Below are 23,697 nucleotides of genomic sequence, written 5' to 3'. Positions count from 1 at the left end.
CTTGTATTTGGCACTGTCCATGACGACTATTCCACCCCCCTTATCGGAGGGTCGTATGACTATGGAATGATCATTTCTCAAGTTCTCCAGTGCTTTGTATTGCAAGAATTTCAAATTTCTAGAAGTTGGCAGTATATTACTAGACAGTTTTTTCAGGTCTTGCATAACAAGATTCTCAAACGTGTCTATCGGTCCACATATAATATTGGGACAGAAGATCGATTTAGGTTTGAGATGACTTGGGCAGCTCATATCTGTGGTTATCCCAAATTGCTCTTCTAGCATAGAGTTGCCATAAATCTGTGTCCTCTCTATTTCCAATCCCATTGGTTGTTCCAGGTTGGCTAGACAGATTAAGCTGGTCATATCTTTGCCTGTTAAGGGAGATGCTTCTTCTCTCGGCGTATCTTTGTGCCTAGGTCCCTCATTGGCCCTTGTTGCATAAAATTTAGTCAGTTTGAGTTTTCTAAGAAATTTATAGAGGTCCACCCTAGTAGCCGTGTAGTCATAGCTGTATGTAGGGCTAAAGGATAGCCCTAGCGACAATACTGCTGTTTCTTCCTTAGATAGACTTCTGTTAGAGATGTTAAAGATTTTTATTTATTTGTAGGTTCTCTGGCTTCTCGGCCTCCCCCTCGGTTTGTTTCCAGAGCGTGTGATCACGCTGGGAGGGTTGTTTATGTTGGCATCCCCTCCTTGTTTTGATTTTCCTGCTTTGCCCACGGCACCTCTTCCTTGTCCGGATGGCTGGCCTCTCCCTCTCTTTTCCATTCTGCTGTCTAGGTGCAGCAATTTGAATTCTTCTAAAAAGTTGAGCCTTTTTGATGAAGACCCTTCTGTTTCTGAAATTTCCACATCGGAACTGCTAGGTTCTTCTAATGCACTCACTACAGGATGGTTGTTTGTAGCAATTTGTTCCAATCTACTTTTAATGGGGGCATCAAAGCGTTTGGCAAACGTATATATTCTGCCTTGTTCATAGTCCAGACGGTCACGTTTAAATTTATGTTGCTTTCTCATCCGGATTTCCCCCTCATACCTTTCCAAATTTTCTTCAACTCTAGACATACGTTTTTTGCACTCATTTCCATCTTCTGATGAGAAGAGATGCTCTTCCATTTCTTCTATATCTTTCAGAAGTTTGATTCTGTCCAGTTTGGCATATTTTACAAGGCTTTCAATCATTTGAAAGGAACACTGATTAGTGTGTTGCGTCCATTCTTCTATCAGCCTGGGATCGATGTCCTCAAAAGTAGGGATCGTGAGGATTCTCAGCCCTCTCGGAATGCGCTGAACCTCCAAATAGGTTTGAAGTGTCATTGCCTCCCACCATTTAGAAATTTCTTTTTTCTTTATTTTTTCAAGTTTGTCCATTTTTTGCTGTACCGTGAGGCTTGCCGGTAGGCTATTATCTTCAATTGCCACAGTGGCTGCTTGATCATGTTTAAACAGAATTTGCGCTGCTGCTCTTCTCTTGGCTTCAACCTGATCTGCCATTGTGCCTCTTCTACAGATTGTAGGGCTGACACAAACATAGGGGTTGGTTGCAGAGGCAAGCGGTAAGCAAACCAGGCTGGGTAGGGTAAGATATATATAATCCTCCCAAAAGCACTCTCACTCCACCTCACAAGGCGGCTGAGGTGCGCCTAGTTGGTCTCCCCAATTCCAGTCTATAATATATGAGAAAATTTCCCAATATTTCTGGAATTTCTATTCCAAGAATGGGGGCTACACCACAACTAATAATCAAAGCTGCACCGCAGCTAGATGATAGATGTCATATCCAAAGTTGTGGGAGGCGGCAGCTAATGGCTATACAAAAAACAATGGATGTGCCAAAAATAGTGCTCAGCCTACACGTAGCTGGTGCTAGGGACAGAAATCTTGGCCGGATTTCTAAATATGTATAAAAACACATGTGTGAATGAAAGTTTGTAACACTTCAAAAAAAACCCAATCACATCATGTAGAAAAAGAACCCTGCACACAAGACCATACCGCTTGCTACAAGAAAACGTATTTTGGGGCATGTATTGACGTAATTTATATGCACTGGCACTTTATCGAGAGTATTTGTCTTCTTATAGAGGAGTCACTGCTGCTAAATATGCATGACGCACTTTCTGGTCTGCTGTTTACCTAGGCATGTATTCTGCATTTGTGAGGCTAAACCAATTGAGCTTTTTGTAAACTATTATAGTACAGATGAAGGCGCTGCACTTCTCTCTGGCTTCATTTGAGGTCACTCCATACCATGGAGTGTAATGGTTTGTGGTTTTCAGCATGTAGTATGAGACCAAACCATTTTATGATATTTTAGCGCACTGGCGCTCAATAACACATCATTGTTGTTTTTAAATGTTTTTGTCAGGAAATAGGGTCAGGCATCTGGTATGCGCTTTCATCCACGCTTTTTTTCATTTTTTTCACTTTTCATTATAGCATTTGCTTATATGGGTCTAGCGCCCATTGAAATTTAAACATCTTGAACTCTCTCAAATATGGCTGCCAAGTTTGTAAGTCATGTATTATAATCTTCTGCGATCACATGATTGGAAATTTAAAAGTATATTGGAGGTGCTTAATGCCGATTCTGACCCGTTTCCTGTTTATAAAAGTAATGTGTTTTCACGTATTTGGGAAGTAAATAGCCTGAAGAAGCTTGTTAATCAAGCGGAACGCGTGGCGGTTTCCACCCTGGTGGGGTGAGTGTTCCTTTTTAACCTGATTGTCAGCAAGGGAGGCATGGTTATTATGTCTGCCCCTTTTAAGCCATTAGGCAGTGTTGGTTGTACGAGATTCTTTATAATGCAATAAAAGACGTTTTCTTGTAGCAAGCGGTATGGTCTTGTGTGCAGGGTTCTTTTTCTACATGATGTGATTGGGTTTTTTTTGAAGTGTTACAAACTTTCATTCACACATGTGTTTTTATACATATATATATATAGGTATATATGTATGTATATATATATGTATATGTATATATGTATATATGTATATATGTATATACGTATATATATATATATATGTATATGTATATGTGTATATGTGTATATGTATATATATATATGCATGGTGCCTACAATGACTTCCTTCGCTAAAACGTGTCTGTTTGATTCCATTTCTATATAACAAAAAAAAAAATGCTCTCCCGACTTGCACTAGATGCAGCATTTTCCTACTTCTCTCACTATTCCACTGTACTCATCACGGAACGTTGTGGCACTGATAGCCAGGTCCATTGAAAGTCATCATTGAATGAGAGGGCATAGTTATGAAAAACAGTGTCTTGTACCATACTTAATTTCCCACGATGCGTTGCCTTGACCTTTTTAAATACAACTATTGCAACACTGCCTGGTCACACCATTAGAACAAATCCATAAACTTCAAAGATTCCTTCACTCTCATAAATAAAGTAACTCCTCTTGCAACGATCAGACAATTATAAATACTTTACATGGCCTCTAACTTCCTTCATTAGTCACGTTTGGGCTGAGAACGTGTTTCTGATGGTCACTTTCCGGATTCAAGCCTCAATGTGACTCCGATGTGCTAGTTTGTGCGTCTTGGTCAGGGACACACACTGATACGTTCCTCAGAAAGAATTAGAATGCAGTAACAATGCATTCTCCGGTCCGCCAATCCCCCACGCCACCTCTACTACGTCATCACTCCTTCAGAAGCAGCAGAAAGGTAGGACCATGCCTGAGCCTCCCAGCCAACTGCCAGAATGAACCCAACTGCCATCTACAGCATCCAACTTGTCGCCGTGGCAGCGCACTGGATAGGCAATCCGCATTATTTTCCCCCGATACGGGCCGCAAAGAAACTTTACAGGGAACAAACTTCCCACTTGAGAAGGAGCACAATAACATTGGCCGCACAGCTCCCTCTGGTGGCCACATAACATCATTTCATGTAAGTCACCTTACGTGCATTATAATATAACTCAAAAGTTTCAAAAAAACAGGATTCAAGATGGCCGCCGGGGAAGAGAGACGTGTTTAAGTCTCACTCCTCCCGGGCCGCAACAAGAACTACAGTAAAGAAGGACAAATTCTGCAAAAAAAACGTACCCGTGTCAGGGGGCCAGCACCAGACACACCCGGCAGGCGAGTCCCGACCCAGCAGCTGCGGTGATCAGGAGACACGGAGGATCGAGGGAGAAGAGACGTGCCCGCCCCTCCCCCTACGGAGCACATCGCGGGCCTCCGCGCAGGAGAGAAACCCACTGGGGGTCGCCGGAGGCCGAGGCAACACCCTCGGCATAGCGGAGCGCCCGGGGCTGCACAGCTGGGTGGACAGGAGCCCTCGCTCAGAGCGCGGCGGCGCGCCTCCCCACAGGGCCGGCCCTCACTGAAGGGGCGGGGGAACCAAGGAGAGCACCGCAAGGCCCGGCGCTGAGGAGAGCGGAGCGCCTGGGCCGGATTCCTTGCACGCCAGCAGTCGCCCGGAGGCGCGAAGGTGAGCGCCCCCCGCCCCCCCATTAATAATCACCGGAGGCAATTAACCCCCGAGGGGCACCAAAAAATAATAATAAATAAATAAATAAAACTATTTTAAATCTCCCCTCGGGGGCCCGCGCTGACCAGCCCGGCCGTGGAGAGGGGGGGAGGGGCGGAAGGGGGGTAAAGGAGCACCCCCCACCTTATACAGCGGAGCGGAGGGGGCGACCGGCGATAACCCCCTGGAGCAGTCAAAGGAGACAGGTGGGGGGCATCATAACAACCACCCCCCCGCCTCACCGCAAGACAGCTACCCCCCATCAGCCCACCCTAACCAGGTGGCGGTCCAAAGGGGCAATAAGCAGAGGGAACGGCCCAGGGGGATCGCACGGCGCCTCAACCCCCCACCCCCCTCGCCCCGGAAGAGGGGCAGCCCCCGGGAGGCCATGTCAAAAACAAAGGGGAGGGGGGGCTCTACACTCCCGAACCCACAATCATCTAAACAAGATGCAAACCTGGTCCAATTGTGGTCGGCAGAACCCCAGGTTCATACTAGAGGAAGGGCACAGGAAGATCCCCCAGGAGACAGCAACCACCCCAACTCATCCCAATCTCCTCCTACAAGAGAAGATATGCACACATGGTTCGTGGAGCTACAAGAGAAGTTCATGACCACGGCCCAGGACCAATTCACCACCATGAGGAACGAAATGAAGCAGGCGGTCCAAGAGGTAAGGCTGGACGTGGCCAAATTAGAAGAGAGAACAGATACGATAGAGAGAATCGTCCAAAACCTAGAAGATGAAACACGCCAAGTTAGCGAGACTCAGGAACACCTGGTGCGGCTGACCCACAACCTAGAGATCCAATCCGAGGACTTAGAAAATCGGTCCCGCAGATCAAACATCCGAATAAAGAACATGGCGGAATCGGTACTCGACAAAGACCTCAAAAGAGCGGTCCAAGAAGTGTTTAGAGACATTTTGGAGGAGCAAGAAACTGCCGACATAGGGATCGACAGGGTTCACAGAGTGGGTCCGAAAAGAACAGGGATGCCAGGGGAAAGACCAAGAGATGTCTTAGCAGCCCTTACCTCATATCCACAGAAAGAACAGATCTTGAAAAGGGCCAGACAAATGGACCACATAAGGATGAACGGGGTGGAAATCCATCTATACCAAGATCTGGCAGCAGTGACCTTACAGAAACGAAGAGATATGGCACCGCTTATCAAGGAACTAGTGGCGAAAGAAATTCGATACAAGTGGACATTCCCGTTTGGCCTCCTGTTCTCCTGGGAAGGTAAACAAAGAAGAGTAACCACATGCGACGAAGGCCTACACATAATGGATATACATACAGAGGGGCCAGAAAGCCAGGCCAACAAATCAAGCGGAGGACATCACAAATGGCCGAGAGGCTGGGAAGTTGTGCGACAAAAAAAGAAGCAAAGCGGGTAGAGAAAGGCATATACAAAAATACATGCAGAATGCACAAATCGGCGGCCCGGAAAGGAGGCCGGGAATCTGACACTCAGAGTAGACTGAGGAAATGCGGGATTTAGGAACCCCCGCGACAGTTATACCGAGTGTTTTGAGGGCCGGAAGCGATAGGCGCAACGCCCTAGCAACCCTAGGAATCCGGGCCCTCCTCGGGATGTTACTTGTTTCAAGGTTTACTGTTGGGGGGGAAGTTGGGGGTTAGGGGGGGTAGAGGGGAGGGGTTACTCCGGAAGAAGAAAGGAGCTTATAAATCTGGGAATCAGTTAAATCCACTACAACCTGCTGCAAAATGGGGAAACTAAGAATCCTAACATTTAACATAAGGGGCCTGAACTCCCCGGTGAAGCGGAAGAAGGTGGAGGCCTTGATGAGGAAGGAAAAGGTGAACATTCTCCTACTCCAAGAAACCCATATAAAAGCTCAGGACAAACAGAAGATACATCTCAGGGGGTACAAGATATGGGTGCAAGCAAATGCCAATGATAAAAGGGCTGGAGTGTTGATAGCAATTAAAGAGGGCATGGATGTAGCCCTAATAGACAGGCTAACGGATAAGGAGGGGAGGCTAGCATTTATTAACGTCAAACTCGAGGGTTGCTGCCTAACCCTAGCTACAATATATGCGCCCAATACAGGTCAAGATGGCTTCCTTCGAGACGCATTGGAGAAACTCGAGGGCTTTGCGAAGGGCGAAGTGATTCTGGGAGGAGACCTAAACATAGCATGGCATCCCCAAACAGATAGGAGCACGGGGGGTCCCCATAACCAGGGTGCCCCCTCCAAACACCTCAAACATAAAATGACCCAGCTGGCACTTTGTGATGTGTGGAGAGAACTAAAGGGCCAACAGAAGGGCTACACATACTTCTCGCATGTTTATAACACAATGTCAAGAATAGACTGTTTCTGGGTATCAGTGGGCCTCATGGGCAAAATTCAAGGAATAGAAACAGGCGCAATTTCACTCTCAGACCATGCCCCAGTGTGGCTGGACTTGACGACCCCAAGGAAGGGGGGTGGGCTCTGGCGCTGGAAGCTCCCACAGGACATTCTTACAGACCCGATAATGGGGGAAGGGATAAGGGAGAAAATTACAGAATATTTTCAACAAAATGACACCGGAGAAATCCCATTGGGCACAGTTTGGGAAGCATTCAAAGCGGTAATCAGAGGACACCTCATAGCATTGAAGGCCACCAAAGAAACCCAGAGACGCTCCTGGGAAAAAGAACTAGAAAAAAAAATAACGGACACACAAGAAAAGTTACTATCCCAACCCTCCAGAGGTCTCAAGAAGGCCCTTAGACATGTCCAAGGGCAACTGGATATGCTGCGCACCAAAGAAGCACATACATCTCTCCAATACCTTAAACAACGCCTCTATATAAAAGCCAACAAAGCGGACAGATATCTAGCGAGACAGCTTCGAGAGAAACAAAAAGCAACAACCATCATGAGCATTCGAGACGCACAGGGTGAACCCCAAACACGATCCCATGACATAGGAAAGGCCTTTAGAGAATTCTATCAAAAGCTATATACATCAGATCACCCAAACGAAAATGACCAAGATACATATCTACAATCCCTCCCCATCCCAAAAATCCCAGAAGAAGATAAAAAAGCATTAGAAAACCTGATCAGCGAAGAAGAAGTAAAGAAAGCAATAGCGGGACTTCCAAACAACAAAGCACCTGGCCCAGACGGCTTCACAGCCCCATTCTACAAAAAATGTGCAGACCTACTCACCCCTGTTATGACGAGACTCTTAAACTCCTTCAAAGAAAGCGGAAATGTGACCCAGTCAATGAACGAAGCAAAAGTGTTGGTATTCCATAAAGCAACGAAAGATCCATCCCTCCCAAGCTCCTATCGCCCCATAGCTCTAATTAACCTGGACGCCAAGATATATACTAAAATTCTAGCAACTAGGCTGTCCCCACTACTGCCCAACTTAATAAACACCGACCAATCAGGTTTCATCCCAGGGAGACAAACACACGATAATTTGAGAAGAATACTACACCTAGTGGAAAAAACAGGGATTACACACACCCCGGCAGCCCTCCTCTCATTAGACGCGAAAAGGCGTTTGACCGGGTATAATGGTCAATACTTTTCAAAACACTCAAATGCATGGGATTCGGGGAACGGTATATAAATATGGTAAAAGCCAACTACAACTCCCCAACAATCAGAATAGCCGTTAATGGCGAGGTCTCAGACACAGTGAAAATAACAAGGGGTACCAAGCAGGGATGCCCGCTCTCCCCCCTTCTTTATGCCATATTTCTAAAACCACTCTTAATCAGAATACGTGAGTCAGCCCGCATTACGGGGATAGACATGGCAGGCGTACAACACAAAGTAATTGCGTACGCAGACGATTTGTTACTGGCCCTAGCAGACCCTGGGAGGACACTGACCACAGCAATAAGAGAATTGGAGACATTCGGGGCAATATCGGGCCTCAAAATAAATAGGAATAAATTGGAGATTCTACTCTTAGCAGGAGAAAGAGCGGAAATAGAATGAATAGCGGCTACACTAGATCTAAAAATGGCAGAAAAAGGAATTAAATATCTGGGCATAACCTTGACACAGAAGATAGAGACGCTATACATAATGAACTTTCCCCCACTCCTGGAGCGGGTAAAGAGGGATCTGGAACGCTGGAATCCCCTAATGGTCTCATGGTGGGGCAGAATCCAGGCAGTAAAAATGAACATCCTCCCAAGGATACTATTTTTCTTTCAGGCACTCCCAATTAGGGTCCCCAAATCATTCTTCAAGGCACTATCTAAAGCGGTCACATCATATATCTGGAACAAGAAGTCCCCAAGGATTGCCAGAGCGACCCTCACAGCTCCGACCAGGGCGGGGGGTATGTCCTTGCCACATTTCCGCAACTACCATCAGGCAGCGCAATTATGGGTCCTTCGAGAATGGCTGGGAGACGACCAAAAAACAGTGTGGGTGACACAAGATCGGGCGCTAGCCAGATCCCCCTTGGAGGACATCCTATGGAAAGCGAAACCGCATAGGCATCCTAATCTCCGCATTAGTGAAATTATGAAAACCACCCTAGAGGCCTGGGACGAACAAACTCGGAAGGGCACCATGACCACGGTCCTAGGCCCATTCACACCTATCTGCCGGAACCCCCAATTCCCCCCGGGAATGGAACAAGGCTCTTATGAGAAATGGGAAACCGCAGGATGCACAAAAATAGGGGAAATGTTTCGAGGTGAAGTAGAGACCACTTTCAACGAATGCAAAACACTACTAAATCTAAAAGAGTCAGACAGGTTCAAATACGAACAGCTCAGACATTGGCTTGCGACTCCAGACATCAAAGCGGCGGCCACTAGAGACCTCACCCCATTTGAAATTTTTTTAACTTCCAATTCAGGGACAAGAAAGCTAGTGTCCTCCCTATATAGCTTCATCAACACTCAAGAAGAAGAAGTCAAATGGGCCTACATGGTCAAGTGGACGAAGACACTGGGGGAAGAAATCCACAAGCAGCAATGGACGGACCTCTGGAACACCATCCCAAAAATGACTCGATCAGTCCAAAAAAGAGAAATGTGGCAAAAAATCATCACCCAATGGCACTATACGCCGGAGAGGCTACACTCCATGTACCTACGAACAACTAACACCTGCTGGAGAGGATGCAAAGAGGTGGGCACATGGAAGCACATCTGGTGGGACTGTGGGGGATCAAAGGCTTTTGGTCAGAGGTAAAGTCTGAAATGTCAAAGATCTTTCCGGATGTGGATCTATTAGGGGAAAGGGTATGGCTTTGTGGAATGAAAGATCAGACGGCCAAGAAATTCAAAAAAACACAATGGAGAAGCTTCATGGGCCTACTCAAAGCTGCATGGGCGTCTATAGCTCAAAATTGGAAGAAACAAGAACCACCTCAGCTGTATGCATGGCTACAAAAAGTATGGTCACAATTGACCATGGAAAAACTCACACACACCATACAGGGATCAAAAGAGGCCTTCACAAAAGAATGGGGAGAGGTTTTGGACTACCTGCAATCGGACTACATGGAGCAATGGTGCCCGCACAACATAAGAATCTCGAACATTTTTAGTTCCTAGACATACCCAGGCAAAAACAGAGACACTCAGGAGAACTTCCGGGGTGGGAGGGGGGAGGGCGAGGGAAGTGGGAATACGTTATCAGTTGTATTTTAGTATTTGAAAATAATAAAAATATATTTAAAAAAAAAAAAAAAGTTTCAAAACATTCCGCCTTGCAGTGATGTCGTGCCAGAACTCCCTTTTCCCATTTTCTATAATACACTGACTCAAATATATTTATAAATTCGATGTGGGAGCAGGGCCTTTTACATCTTGATCAGAGATCTCTGGGGCCTACTTTGTTGATGGAGGCCTCCCTCCCAGAGAACCTAATCTCCGTTATACTGGGCAGGATGGATTATAATCGCATGGAAGAACGGTGGGTCTCTCATTTCAGCTGCTGCCCCCCTCCCCCGTCCGCAGCTCTCCTTACTATCATTAGCGTTACTGAAGCTCCTCCTGCAGTCTTTCTGTCCTTTATCTCTGCTTCTTTACTTCATTATTCCTTCTTCCTTTTGATACATGGTTCTTTTACCCTCGTCGCCAATTGTTGTGAAGTATATTTGGTGCTAATAAAGCTGGGACTCGAGACACAGACCTGCTGGGGAGTCATTGGGTTTGTTCAAGGTAGCTTTATTTACATAGGTACAAATGTACATCAATCCAGTTTCTCTTGTATCTATATACAGTAGACAGGAGACAGGACATAGTTACAGAGCAGACCCACTGGCCATCCTTCACACTCCAGCTCAGGCCCCCAACTGACACACTCAGAACATTCACTCACAGATCCACCCAACATATACCTGAGCTGCATTCATGCATCAACATTCTGACATCAAGCACTCCAGGCCAGTGACATAACAAGACAAGACTACATTTCAACAACCAGATTGTTAGTTCATTGAAAACATTACTTAAAAACCTCTTTTAGAAACATTCTGATCTTCTGACTGCAGGTTTACTCAGCAAATGACACTCTAGTTGCTTTTAAGTGAACCTCCTTCCCTGTATTTAGGCAGTGATGTAAAAGTACCTGTTTAAATCATATATGCCCTTCTCTTCTGTGATCCTTTCATTTACTGGATATGGAGTGCTAGGTGTGGTGTTTATATACAATATGGCCAGCAGCACCGTCCTTTATCTGTTTTTTGTATGTGGAACAAGGCATACATTTTACTCATTTTACTCTGAATGATCAGAGTTGTAACTATAAGTCCAGTAAGTGCTTGTGAACATTGAGGGATTTTTTCTATACACACATTTATGCGTTGTTTGCCTTCCCTTTTGTCACTTTAAGTTTATATATTAGAGGAAGAAAATCAGTTTTCCAGTATTTCATTTCTGGAGGTTTCCGGTGCAAAATCTAAACTGATTCTTTGTCTAATCAGCAATCATGTTTTGTGTCGACATGTAGAGAGAAAACTCCTGATCCTCTGCTTCTCGCCCAGTGACAGCCTTTCTGTCTGAGTGACGGCCTGTCTACTGTTTTGCTTTGGTGCAAATACCATGCATATTCGGTCAGTTCAGTAAAATATATAAAAAGAGTGTCTGCAATGTATCTTTAAATTACACATTTATTTATTTGTATTATAATCCATGTGCAAGAACTATATATTTCCTGATAAAAGAGACCATTTTCACTTTTTTAGTATTTTGCTTGAACTTTAGTTCCATACATTGGATGTTATTCATTCGATGTTGCAGTGAAAGCCCAGCTCTGTGATTTCTGCATTCAATAGACCAGTTGTCGGAAGGGCTCCCAGATGTATCATAATGGGATCTGTCATATTGTGAACTTACTAATCACAAACCTTTTAGAGCATTGCATCATTTTGAAATCCTATTTTCTCGTTTAAGAACGTTTTGTCTTTTACCAGTGACCCAATGCTCTTCTGTCTACATATCTTATATGAACATTTTTAACATTTTGATGTCAGAAAATAAATGTGAGGCTATTTCTTTTTTTTATTCCGCTAGCACAAAGAGTTTTTGACAAGCAGTTTATGCATTTTCTTGCAGGCATAGTGGGCCTCATTATGAGTTTGCTGGTGCAGTTTTGGAGATAACTTAATTACTGCTGTTTGTATTGCACGGCCGAATTCTGAGTTTGGAGGAAAAGTGGAGGATTTACCTCTAGCTAAATTCTGCAGGTAAATCCTCCACCTTTACTTAAAAAATCGTCAGAACCACTGCAGCGAAATTACTGCTCGTGGTAAGCCTGCCAAAGACTCCACAGAGTTGCATGTACTCCAAAAATGGGTATTACACCACCTTATCACCACTTGTAATCCTGCAGTAAATCTGCGGGACCAAGTGATGGTAACGGTAATCGAGTTTGGCAGTATTTTGGCAGATGTTGTTCTATGTATTGATTTTAGGCAGCTGTGCCATGCACAGCTATGAAATCACAGAGGCACCATTTGGCTTCTTGGGGTGTTCCTGCCCTTCATAGGTAGAGAAACCTGTTTACCTTTTCTTGGGATTTCACATTTAATTTGCATAATGAATAACAAGCTGCATACATGTTAACAAACCCTAAAAGCATATGGCGTTATCACACACCCTCTTCTGTGATGTCTCTTCAAATATTATAACAGTAGAACCCATGGCTCACTTAACAGACGTCGCAAGTTCTCCCATGTCAGGTGTGAAAACATCACATTACTTTCTGGTACTTGTAGTCCTGTGTTTATTATATGAAAACATATAATGTAATATAGAGCAATGCAAACGTAGTGGGTTTATATTGGAATAAACCTGTACGATAATCAATAGTGTTACCCAAAATCTGCATTGGAGTGCAGGAATGATGCCATGTCGTAACTAATTGCTCTTGAATAATGTGCTGCAAGATGCCTTTGATGATCCTGCACGTGTAATGGTTTTTGAAAGTAGGCCATGCCAGTGGTTGCCGAGCAAAATAAAATCTAAATACATTTCTCATTTGGGAGAGAGGTAATGTTGGTGAGTCAGTAGCTCAAATCTGTTTATTCGGATTCAAAGGATCTATCAACCATCATTAACCAAAACATTAAGTCACACGTGGACTACCAGCAATAAACACCTATATATATCACCAGAAAACTAAAAACATAGTTCATTTTATCCTCACGATAGTAAAATATGAACACTGAAATAATAAAAGTGATTGTAACAATATACAACACTAGCTGGCGTTCCCGGCGTTGCCCGTGTCCTGATCGAGTGGTGTCTCATGTGCCCTGGAGGATGTTGCTCTTGTCCTCTTATCGGCAAGTCTTGCTTCAGTTTGCTCTGGTGTCTCATGTGCCCTGTAGGATGTTGCTCTTGTCCTCATGTCAGCAGGTCTTGCTTCAGTTGGCTCTGGCATCTTGTCCTCTGGTAGGCAAGTCATGCTGCTGTTTGTTGTTGTGTTTCAAAAGCTCTTGATATTGATGTTCGCTTTGCATCAGATGGAACTTTTTCAAGTGATGTTCGTTTTTGTGCAGCATGTTTCAGTCACTTAATGGCTTCAGCACATTTGAAAAAATGTCCAAGAAAGATTATTGATTGCGCTCTCTTCTCGTTAATGAACTTAAGTAAACTGTAACCTTGCCATTTCCCATATTTGGAGTGCTGTGATAAAATAAATACTATTTATTTGAATTCCTTTTAAAAATGCTTTAATAAACACTTTTGAACTGTATACAGTAGTAGTACATTTCAAATGAATAACCAACACATCAAACATTTTGCTTCAGACACTATACCAAATGTTGCCTCCTTCTATTACCTACTGTAGTGACTTGGGATGAGCATCAGTAAATGACAGTGTCTACGGAGTGCATTTTTTGCATCATAACATATACTGAGGAGGTGCAGCTGGTAGTGTGACTTCTTAGCGACGTCAGATATATGAGGAGAGAAGGAGAGTGTGGAGTCGAAGATGACCCCAAGGTGTTTTGCCTTGCAGGTAGGAGCAGGAAGAGGGCCAAGAGAGGCTGGCCAGAGAGCTGCAGGGAAGGAGGGAGTGGGTGTGCCGATGAGAAGAATCTCAGTCTTACTGGCATTAAGGCAGAGGTCATTGGCGGCACACCATTCCTGGATAGCAGACAGACAGTCAGAGATGAGGGAAGGAGAGGAGGAGGCCGAGGGTAGCCTGAAAATGAGCTGGGTATCGTCCGCATAGCACTGAAAGTTGGGGCAGAGAGCGGCGATGCGATGGGCAAGGAGTGCCAGATACTGGCTGAACAGCCAGGGAGAAAGATTAGATCCCTGGGGGACACCACAGGTAGAGAAAAAGATGTCAGAAAGGAAGGACCCCAGTTGGACCTGATAGTGTCTTCTTCCAATGGTGGCACAGTGGGGGCGGGAGGTGCGGGAGAAAACGAAGGGGGAGCGACAGATGGGATTGCTCCAATTCCACCCACTTGGACGTACCAAGGACATGGCCCATTCCAACATGTGTGCCAGCTGTGCCGCAACCTGATATTTATGCAGGTCAGGGACCCCTAGCCTACCTACTCTGGTGCTGCACAACATCACCCTTTGGGGAATCCTAGCCTTCCTGCCCTTCAAAATGAATCGGAACAATTTCCTTTGCAAGCGACAGAGGGGGGCAGAGGGATTGTGGTGGGTAAGGAGAAACAGGCCTGCAGGAACCTTGGAAGGAGGTTCATTTTACAGGCGGTGATGCGACCAATGAGGGAGATTTTTTGTGGCAACCATCGATCTAGGTCCCTCTCGAGTTTCCTGAAGAGCGAAGGAAAATTTGCACGATATACCTCGCTTGGATGGGTGGGGATCTGGACACCCAGATAAGGCATGACTGTTTCGCTCCATTGGACTGGACAAAGAGATTCAGGTGATTCCCGCTCCCCCGGATTGAAGCCGATCCCCAGGGCATATTACTTGCCAAAATTGATGGCGAAACATGCCACTTCCCGAAATGATTAATCTCAGTGAGGGAGGGCGGTAATGAGGAGCTAATATCCATAAGGGATAGGAGCATGTCGTCGGCATAGATGGTGATGTTATGCTGAGAGGTCCCAACCAGGAGGCCCCCAATCTCCGGGTCCAAGCAAATCCTCTGGGTGAAGGGCTCCATGACCAGTGCAAACAGAAGCAGAGACAGGGGCACCCCTATCTGGTTCCGCACATTAAAGGGATGGGGTTTGACAGGGCGCCATTTACCCTTAGAGGGGTCTTCGGGTGCTGATAGTTGGCCAGAATTAGTTTTTGGAACATTGGCCCAAAGCGTAAGGCCTCCAGGGTGAGGCGCATGAAGGACCAATCCACCTTATCGAACGCTTTGGTTGCATCTAAGGCCAGCAGTGCTAGTTTCCGCGAGTCTTGGGCCACGATATCAATTAAATTCAGGGCCCTGCAGATATTGTCCCCTGTAGATCTATTTTTGATGAAGCCCGTTTGGTCCAGGTTTATTATATCGGGCAGGACCCCCGTGAGTCGATTTGCTAGAATTTTGTGAGTAGATGCTGGCATCTATGTTCAGAAGGGAGATGGGCCTATATGAACATTGTCCCTGGGGTCCTTCCCTGGTTTGACCAGGAGGATAGTGATGGACTCTTGCATAGAGGGTCTAACTGTTCCCGATACTATGAATGAATTAAAGAGAGAGATCAAGGGGGGAATCAATTGCGGGCAAAAGATTTCATAAAATTTTGTTGAATAGCGTCAGGGCCCGGTGCTCTACATTTAAGAGATTTAATAGCCACCTCAACCTTCTCACCTGAGAATGGGGTGTCGAGATATTTTTGAACGGAGTCTTTAAGCTGAGGAAGTGCATCGTTTCGCAGGTACTCCCGTTGTTCTCATTGGTGCCGACATTACCTCAGAGGGGTGGGCGGCCGCTAGCTCCAGTTTCTCCTGTTCCGCATAATGCACCTTGCCTTGATGGTCGCGGAGCCCTATGATCGTGTTCCTCCTCTTCGTTTTGGCTAACTTCTCCACTAGCCATTTGTTCGCCTTGTTGTTCCTTGCTTAATAGCTTTGCTTGATCTTGGCCAGCAGGTGAGCGGTGTGCTCCGTGTAGTGGGCTTCTGATTTTTTCCTGGCAGCTTGTACAGCCCTTTGAGTCTTCGGGGACAAGCATTTATGTTTGTGATTCGCCTCTGCTCTTTGGACTTCCTCCTCCAGGCCCACTCGGACTTGTTTACTGCGTTTATGAAACGCTGCTGCGTGCGCGATCAGTGTGCCTCGCACCACCGCTTTCATGGCATCCCAGTTGTTGGCCGGGGTGGTATCCTCATTTAGGTTTTTCTTGAAGAAGATCTTGATTGTTTGAGCCACCAAGTCTCTCAGTGCCATATCATTAAGGATGGGATCGTACAGATTCCATTGGCGTTGCAACGTCAGGTCCGGGTCGTGGGCCCAGAGGGACAAGGTGATTGGAGCAGTGTCAGATAGCACTCTGGATCCAATTGCTACCTCATCAACATAGGCCAAGATCTGCGGGGAGGCCAATAGTAGGTTGATCTGCGAGAACGTTCTGTGCACCTGAGAGTATAAAGAAAAGTCTTGCACTCTCCACGTGTCCACTACGTCTAGGGTTCGGAAGAAGTGAAGGAGGCTGGTTGCGAGCTTAAAGTCTCTTTGGATGGGGGTTGAGATCTGTCCTTTGCGGGGTCGGGGACCCCCTTGAAGTCTCCCCCAATGATGATTTGGCCTTCTGCAAACGAGAGGAGAGTGTTGCCCAGCACCTCATAGAAGATGTCTTGTCCATTATTCGGGGCATATACCGAGACGAGAGAATACAGCTGTCCAAGCATAAGACATTTCACCGCTATGTAGCGGTCCTCAGGGCAACGTCGGGTTTCCAGTATTTGTGAATTCAGCCCTTTCGCAAAGTGGTTCGCTGTAGCCCCTTTCTTCGCGCCACCAGAAGCCAGGGAAATGCTTGTTTCGGAGGTGTATAAAGACTGCTGGAAGAAGGTGTGTCTCCTGTAGGAAAGTCACTGCTCTGTCCCAATCGTGCAAAACAGATTTACGCTTGGCAGGGGAGTTCAATCCACTGATATTGAGCGAAACAAATTTCAGGGTCAAATGAGGGAGTGGGAGGTCCCAGCATTCGAGGGTACTGGAGGGGGGACTGGGGAGAGTGTGACTCAGTCATCTCCTGGGGGTTTGGTTAACATGATGTCCCTTTGCGGCTGGGGTTTTAACGCCGACCTCCAACGGGAGGCCAGATCCATAAATGTTTGGGAAGCCAATTCTTCAGGTTCGGCATTTTCCTTATCCAACATGGCCGGAACAGTCAACCATACGGCCAACGGGGGCAGGTCGACCTGTAACAGGAATTCTTATAATCCACTCAAGGGGAACATTGGTAACAAACACCCTCGAGTTGGGCATATGCCGCACGAGGCTCGCAGCTATGTATTCTTTGTTTCTTGTTCCAAGCCGCAAACTTTCTGCCAGTAGCGTTGGTGGTTCCCTCATTCAAGCAGATCCTAGATAATCATTCTGTGTTCCGTTTCTTCTGTGCTGTTGACCAGGATGACCTTCTCGGTTTAGGGGGAGATCCGCTCGGGTCGCTGATCGGGCGGTCACCAGTAGCCTCTTTTGCCCCCTCAGGCTGGTCCGCGCGTAGGATCTCAGTGGCGCATTAAAGGTGGCTTATCATGCGAGGGGTACCCTTGTAGGAGAACTGAAGGACTGTTGGGAAGAGCAATCGATAGCGAATCTGGTGGTCTTGAAGAAACAGCTTGAGCGGCCGGAGGGCCCTTCTCCTTTGTAACGTCAGGAGGGAGAGGTCTTGGTAGATTTGAAGCGGGCGCCCTGAAATTTGAGCTCGTCCCGGCATCGCCCTATTGCTGAAATGGCTTCTTTGGTGATATAGAAATGCACCCTCGTTATTACATCTGGGGGGGAGTCCGATTCCACTCCGCTGGGGACGGAGCCTATGGGTGCGGTCCAGGATGAGTTGTGCCTTGTCCAGATGCGGGAGTAGTGAATGAAAGAAGTCACCCACGTATTCAGCCAGGTCCTTGTCAAGAACCGAGGAGGGAACACCCCATATTCGCAGGTTGTTCCATCGGGCTCTGTTTTCAAGATCCTCCTGCTTGAATTGTAGGCTCTCGCTGGAGAGTCTGGATCGAGCGTTGAACTTCTGCGAGTCTAGAGGCGTGTTCCTGAGTCAGATCCTCCACCTCTCCAAACCTTTCCTCTGCATCAGTGACCCTCTGATCCATCTGCTCTAGTTTACTTGTAAGCTCTGACATGCACGTTCTAAATTTTGCCTTGATGTATGACATTAAGGCCTGGAGGTCTTCCTTGGTTTGCGAGCGCCCCCCCCTGTATTCCAAGGGCCTTTGAGGGGTGAGTTTTGGGGGATCGGATTTCTTCCCCTTATCTGCTGACAGGAGCATGGTGGTAATATCAGGATTCTTACTGGACTTCAGGTGCTTGGCCGTCTTCTCTGGGTCCGGTCAGGGGGTGCCTGGGTGATCTTGAACGGTAGGACCGTGGGGGGGAGGGTGACTTGAGGAGGGTTGTTACCCAGGTCAATCGGAAGGAGGGTCCGCCAAGACTGGGCCGGCACACTCCAAGAAGAGGGGCGATCGGAAGCGTGATTCCAGAAGCTGAACGGAGGGTTGTGGGTTAGCCCAAAGCTTCAGCTGGTGGTGGTAGCCTTGGTTAGGGCCTCGATGGATAAGGCTTCAGGTGGGAGGAGGTCTGGTTTCAAGAGGGAAGAGGAAGGAGTCCTCAGGGTTTCGCTGTGAAATTAGGGAACTTGAGCGGGTAGTTGGATGGCAATTGCGGTAATTCACACGTCTCAATGAAGGCTGCAGTGTCAAGTTCTTGCAGTCCGAGGAGGAACCCAGGGAGGTGGATGATTCACGAAGGACCAGCCATTTACAGGAGCAATGTGGAGGGGGGGTCCAGGCGTCCCCCAGTGGGCACAGTCAGGGCCTATGGTAGCCAGGTGAGAGTAAGGGAGAATAGGAGTGTGTGCCGGGGCACCCCAGGCGGTGGCAGTATGTCCAGGTATAGGGCTGCAGCAGTAGAAGCTCGCACAGCTATCTGCAGTGGGCATGAGGTCAAAGAGCGGTGGAGCGGGGCTGCATAGAGACCCAGGTCGGGGTGCCCTTCTGATGTGGCCCAAGATGGTCCTGGCAAGCAAGCAGGGGGGAGGTCAGCCGCAGAGGGAGACGCAGTGTCAGCAGGTCTCAAGACCGCGCACTACTCCCAACGGCTCAGGCAGCCCCAGCAGGAGCGAGGCGTAAACTCATGCAGTCTCGAGGGAAGGCAGCGCGGGTACCATTATCCAGGCACCGACATTCGGTCTCTGCGGAGTCAAGCAGCTGTGGCTCCTGAGCCACCTGGGGCGTCCAAGGAGGTTGAGCAGAGGAGGGGCGCAAAAGGTGGTGGGTGCACCGGGCAGCTCACATTGAGAGGGCAGGATGGTTTCACCCGCTTCTCTGGTGCGGGTTGGGTCTGCCTCCTCGCAGGGGTTCGCCTGGACCCGTGTCTGTGCTCCGCCGGGGCTGGGGCAACTCCTTGTCGTTGGCGGACAGCTAACGGGCTCGACACAGCATCAGGCACGGGGAGTCGGCAGAGCAGGTGCTGTTCCTGAGGCCAGGGCTCCCCACTGCATATGTCGCTGCAGCTGGAGTTCGCCTCAGATCCCACGCTGGTTGCTGATGAAGCGTTTCTTCGGCTGGGCCGCCATCTTAGATGGTGACTTGGCGGCTGGCCCAGCGGACTTCAGACGGTCCGTTCCGAGGCTTCAGGGAATGATTAAGATTCGCTTTGCCACCAAAGGAATCCTCAGGGTTCCCGATTGCCGCAGCTGATTTCCAGGCTGTAGAGGGATGGCTCGGACTGCTTTTATTCAGCTATAGTTGCAGGCCATATGCGGAGGCCCTCACAGGAGCTGCTACATTGCTGGCGCTCCTGGCCACGACTTTTTCTCAGACTGTGTTTCTAATTCTTCTTTATTTAATTCAAATCCAAATCACTTGGGTTTATATTTGCACGTCTGCTGACATCTACTTTGGAGCACAATTCATTACAGGAAGGCTCAATAATTGAACAGGAAGGTCTTCTATGTTCATTGGGCTTTCTTGGAGCCACTCTTCTACACTCATTTCAACAATTAAATAGAAATGTACTTTTGGGGAAATGTATGGCTCTGGCAATTGGTTCAAGGATGTGTCATTTCTCTTTAGCGCCACCTCCATTATCCTTCGGGAGCTCTGTGTTGAATCGATTGGCAGCAGTGACAACTCAGAGCTGCTTTATTGATCCAAAGAAAAGGATAGCTCATTTCAGAACACATTGGTGCGCTGCACACTGTAAAGGTAGGATGGCGTTATCTGGATTAGCGGTTTGGAGAAATTAGAAAGTGCTTTTTTTTGCTTAAAAATATGTTTGTACGAACACTGCAATTCCACTTCACGTTGCCCAAATGGACGCTAGCACACAAGCTAAAGAATGTTGGTGCCGATCAGGCAGATGACAACGGAACGACAAAGTCTTGTCAGCCAAGTAACGACCCAGCGAAGGCCAATCATGATGCACAATGACAAATGATTGTCCCTCGCCGGGTACTAATCAGTGTTCATTACCCAATTTAATGGTACTCATTTTATTGACCTCACAAGGATGAAATGGTAAGTCAGTCATGCAGAGATCGAACCCTATGGTTGCAGGTTGAAGACAGGCACTTATCTTGCTGAGGGGGAATTACCCTGTGTCCTTAACAGGTTCTGAAATGCATATTGCCAACCACCTCCTATGAATAAGCTTATGTATATGCCATTTTGGGGGAGAGGGAAGGAGGAGGGTGGGACTAGGGAAGGAAGAACATTAGGGTTTACAAACAAACTAACAATGGGTTAAAAGAACAGAACCTTTTGTGGAGATTTGTTTTCTTTTTTTTACAAAAAGGATGAAAAGAATTGCCACTTTCAAACAATATTTAGTCCTAGTGTCAGTGGGCCTGATGTTCTGAAATGGCCCATGCCCAGCAATCTAGGGCGTCATCTCCCACTGTCATCAATTGGGACATTTGCAGCACACAATTTTGCACTTATCCGGTCTGGGCAGCAGTGGAGGAGGTTGGGTCCCAGTGGAGGCCATGGAAGGTACGGTGGTGGTGGAGGAGGTGGATGGTTCAGAGGTTGAGGTGGTGGTTGCTGGTGCAGAGGTTGACGCCACGGCAGCTGTTGGACGCTCTAGAGAGTTAGGCCCATGTGCTTTTATTTTGTGTTGCTCATGGGCCTTGTAAAAGTCATCATCGACGTTGAACCCGAGCTCTGCGAAGGCACATTAAAAGGTCCAATGCGTAGCTGCTTTTTGCAGAATTTGCACTGCACTTGTTCAATCTCTTTCCTCAAATAATGCTACTCCACCATGAAGTATCTCCAGCTGGCAGATGTTTTTGTCATGCCACAGAATTACGAACACTGCAATTCGACTTCACGTTGCCCAAAAAACGCCAGCACAGAAGCTAAAGAATGTTGGTCCCGGTCAGGCAGATGACAACGCAACGACAACACCGATAGTGTGCCATGGCTCTTGTACCGTTGCTGCTAAGTATCGCCATTTATTGGGATTCAGTGACAATTTCAAGATGTCTGCCACATTTAGAATCACAGTTGGATCTTCCACTGCTCCCCATATTAGCCGTGCCTGCTCCATCACTCTGACTGCTACTTTTTGTGCCGGCCGCAATCATGTCTGTGTAGTTGACGTGGGTAATAGGTGCAACACTGCCCTGCCAAAGTTGAACAAAAAACTGTTGCCTCTGTTATTCTGTTCCTATAATAGAAGATGCGCCTGCTCTTTACCTATAGACAATTTGATGTCCTCTGACTGCATCCCGCCACCCATTTCACCCATGGCCTTTTATCTTATGAAATACACCTGATCTGAGTGGCAGGTACTTAAACGTTTTTTTCTGCTAACAACACGGCCCATTGCTATGACTGCTGCTAAAGCTTAGTGCCTGGTGCTGAGCGTCTCTTTTGATTAATTAACATATCCCTACACTACTAAGGACATACACATTACAGATCACCACCCATAAATCTTTGCTTAGGTGGATAATTACACTCACCTCATCTCAGGACAACACCAGTAATTACCAGCTATTTGCCAGGCACGTTCAAAACCACATTGGTTTTGCCAAATGGTTATGCTGCATAAAGTAGGTTTACTTATGTTTCTCAAAGGATTGCTTGAAACATCATCTCCAATCAGCCCGTCATCCTTATAGGTCATTATTGAGCAGATACCACTGTACTAGGCACCCCCTTCGTTACTGAATGACCTAGTGAGCACCTAAGGCTAAACAGGCCCAACCAAGTGTATGGATAAAGCGGGGATCTGGCTGTGTGTGTGGGGTGATTATGTGGACTCTGACTGCTGCTAGTCAGAAGAGGCTGCACAGACTCAATTAAATGATTACCTGACCGCTGAAGGCCTATTCAGAGATGCTGATCTGGACTATTCCACCTGGGAGTATGTGTGAGGTTGAGGGGGGAAGTCGGACTCTTGACAGCACCTCAAGTAGTCGAGGCGTAGCAGTGGCAGTGCCGCTCTTCACACTAGCAGATACGACACAGCATCTAACTATACAATCAGCTATTATATTTAATTTGGCTGAAATTGAGCAGTATCCCTAATCAATTTTTAAAACTCTTTTAACTGTGTTTTATCCACGACTAATAATTTGTTTCCGGATACCTCACCATGGTCAAAAGGAAGGCCACGAAAAGCCTTTCACCCCAAACTTTGCACAGACAATGCCATGTTCTAGCAAAACCAATAGAGGAAGCACATATATTAATTCATGAAATTGAGAACTTGTTGTATAATTTAGATGACCAGGAAAGGTTATGCAGTGGTTATTTAGATCTAAAATCCCTCACAAAAGACCAACATTAAATAGGTTGGACTGCATAACGCTGCTATCTTCTAGGCCGCTTTGTCCGTCTCAAGCCTCTCGGTGCGTTGCTTTGGCCAATAGTTCACTTGTAGAGGGCTGCCCGGGCCTTGCCGGTGGGGGCACAGATGGATTTAATCCGCTTTTGCCATCCAGCGGAGGGACGGTGGCTGCCTGGCCACCCAGGGCAACTGTTGAGCGTAGTCTAAGAAAGGGGCCCAGATGCTGTGAAACATACTCCTGTTCCCAAATCGGATGGCAGTGATCTTTTCAGCTGCTGCGATATCCGAGCACTTTGCCCACCACATGGGGGTCGCCGGGCCCTCAATGTGTTTCCACAGTCTTGCTATTGAGATTTCTGCAGCTGTAAGCAGGTGTGTGCAGAGGTCTGCCAGTTGGACGGACATCGGGAATTGACCCTCGCCAGTGTCACCCAACAGAACTATGCCCGGGTCCCATGGTATTGATAGGCCGGTGATTAGTTTAATCTGTTCCAGGACCTATTTCCAGAAACAGGCCAATTTCGAGCATGACCACAGAAGATGGAACAGCGTCCCCGTATCCGCGCAGCCTCTCCAGCATTGCGGTGGGATGGCAGGGTTACACTTGTGTAGGATCTCCGGTGTCAAGTTCCATCTATAGCAGACCTTGATTGCTCCCTCCTTGTTCGTGACACATTTGGAACTCTTGTGAGCTCTCGTCCAGATGCGGTATCAGGTTACTTCTTCCAGTTCTCTGCCTATGTCTCGCTCCCATCGCGACATGTAGGGTTCTTTCAA

This window comes from Ambystoma mexicanum, chromosome 4p (assembly GCF_040938575.1).
Source record: "Ambystoma mexicanum isolate Mex_15411 chromosome 4p, UKY_AmexF1_1, whole genome shotgun sequence".
Taxonomy (NCBI): Eukaryota; Metazoa; Chordata; class Amphibia; order Caudata; family Ambystomatidae; genus Ambystoma; species Ambystoma mexicanum.
Note: the sequence above shows the minus strand (reverse complement) of the source record.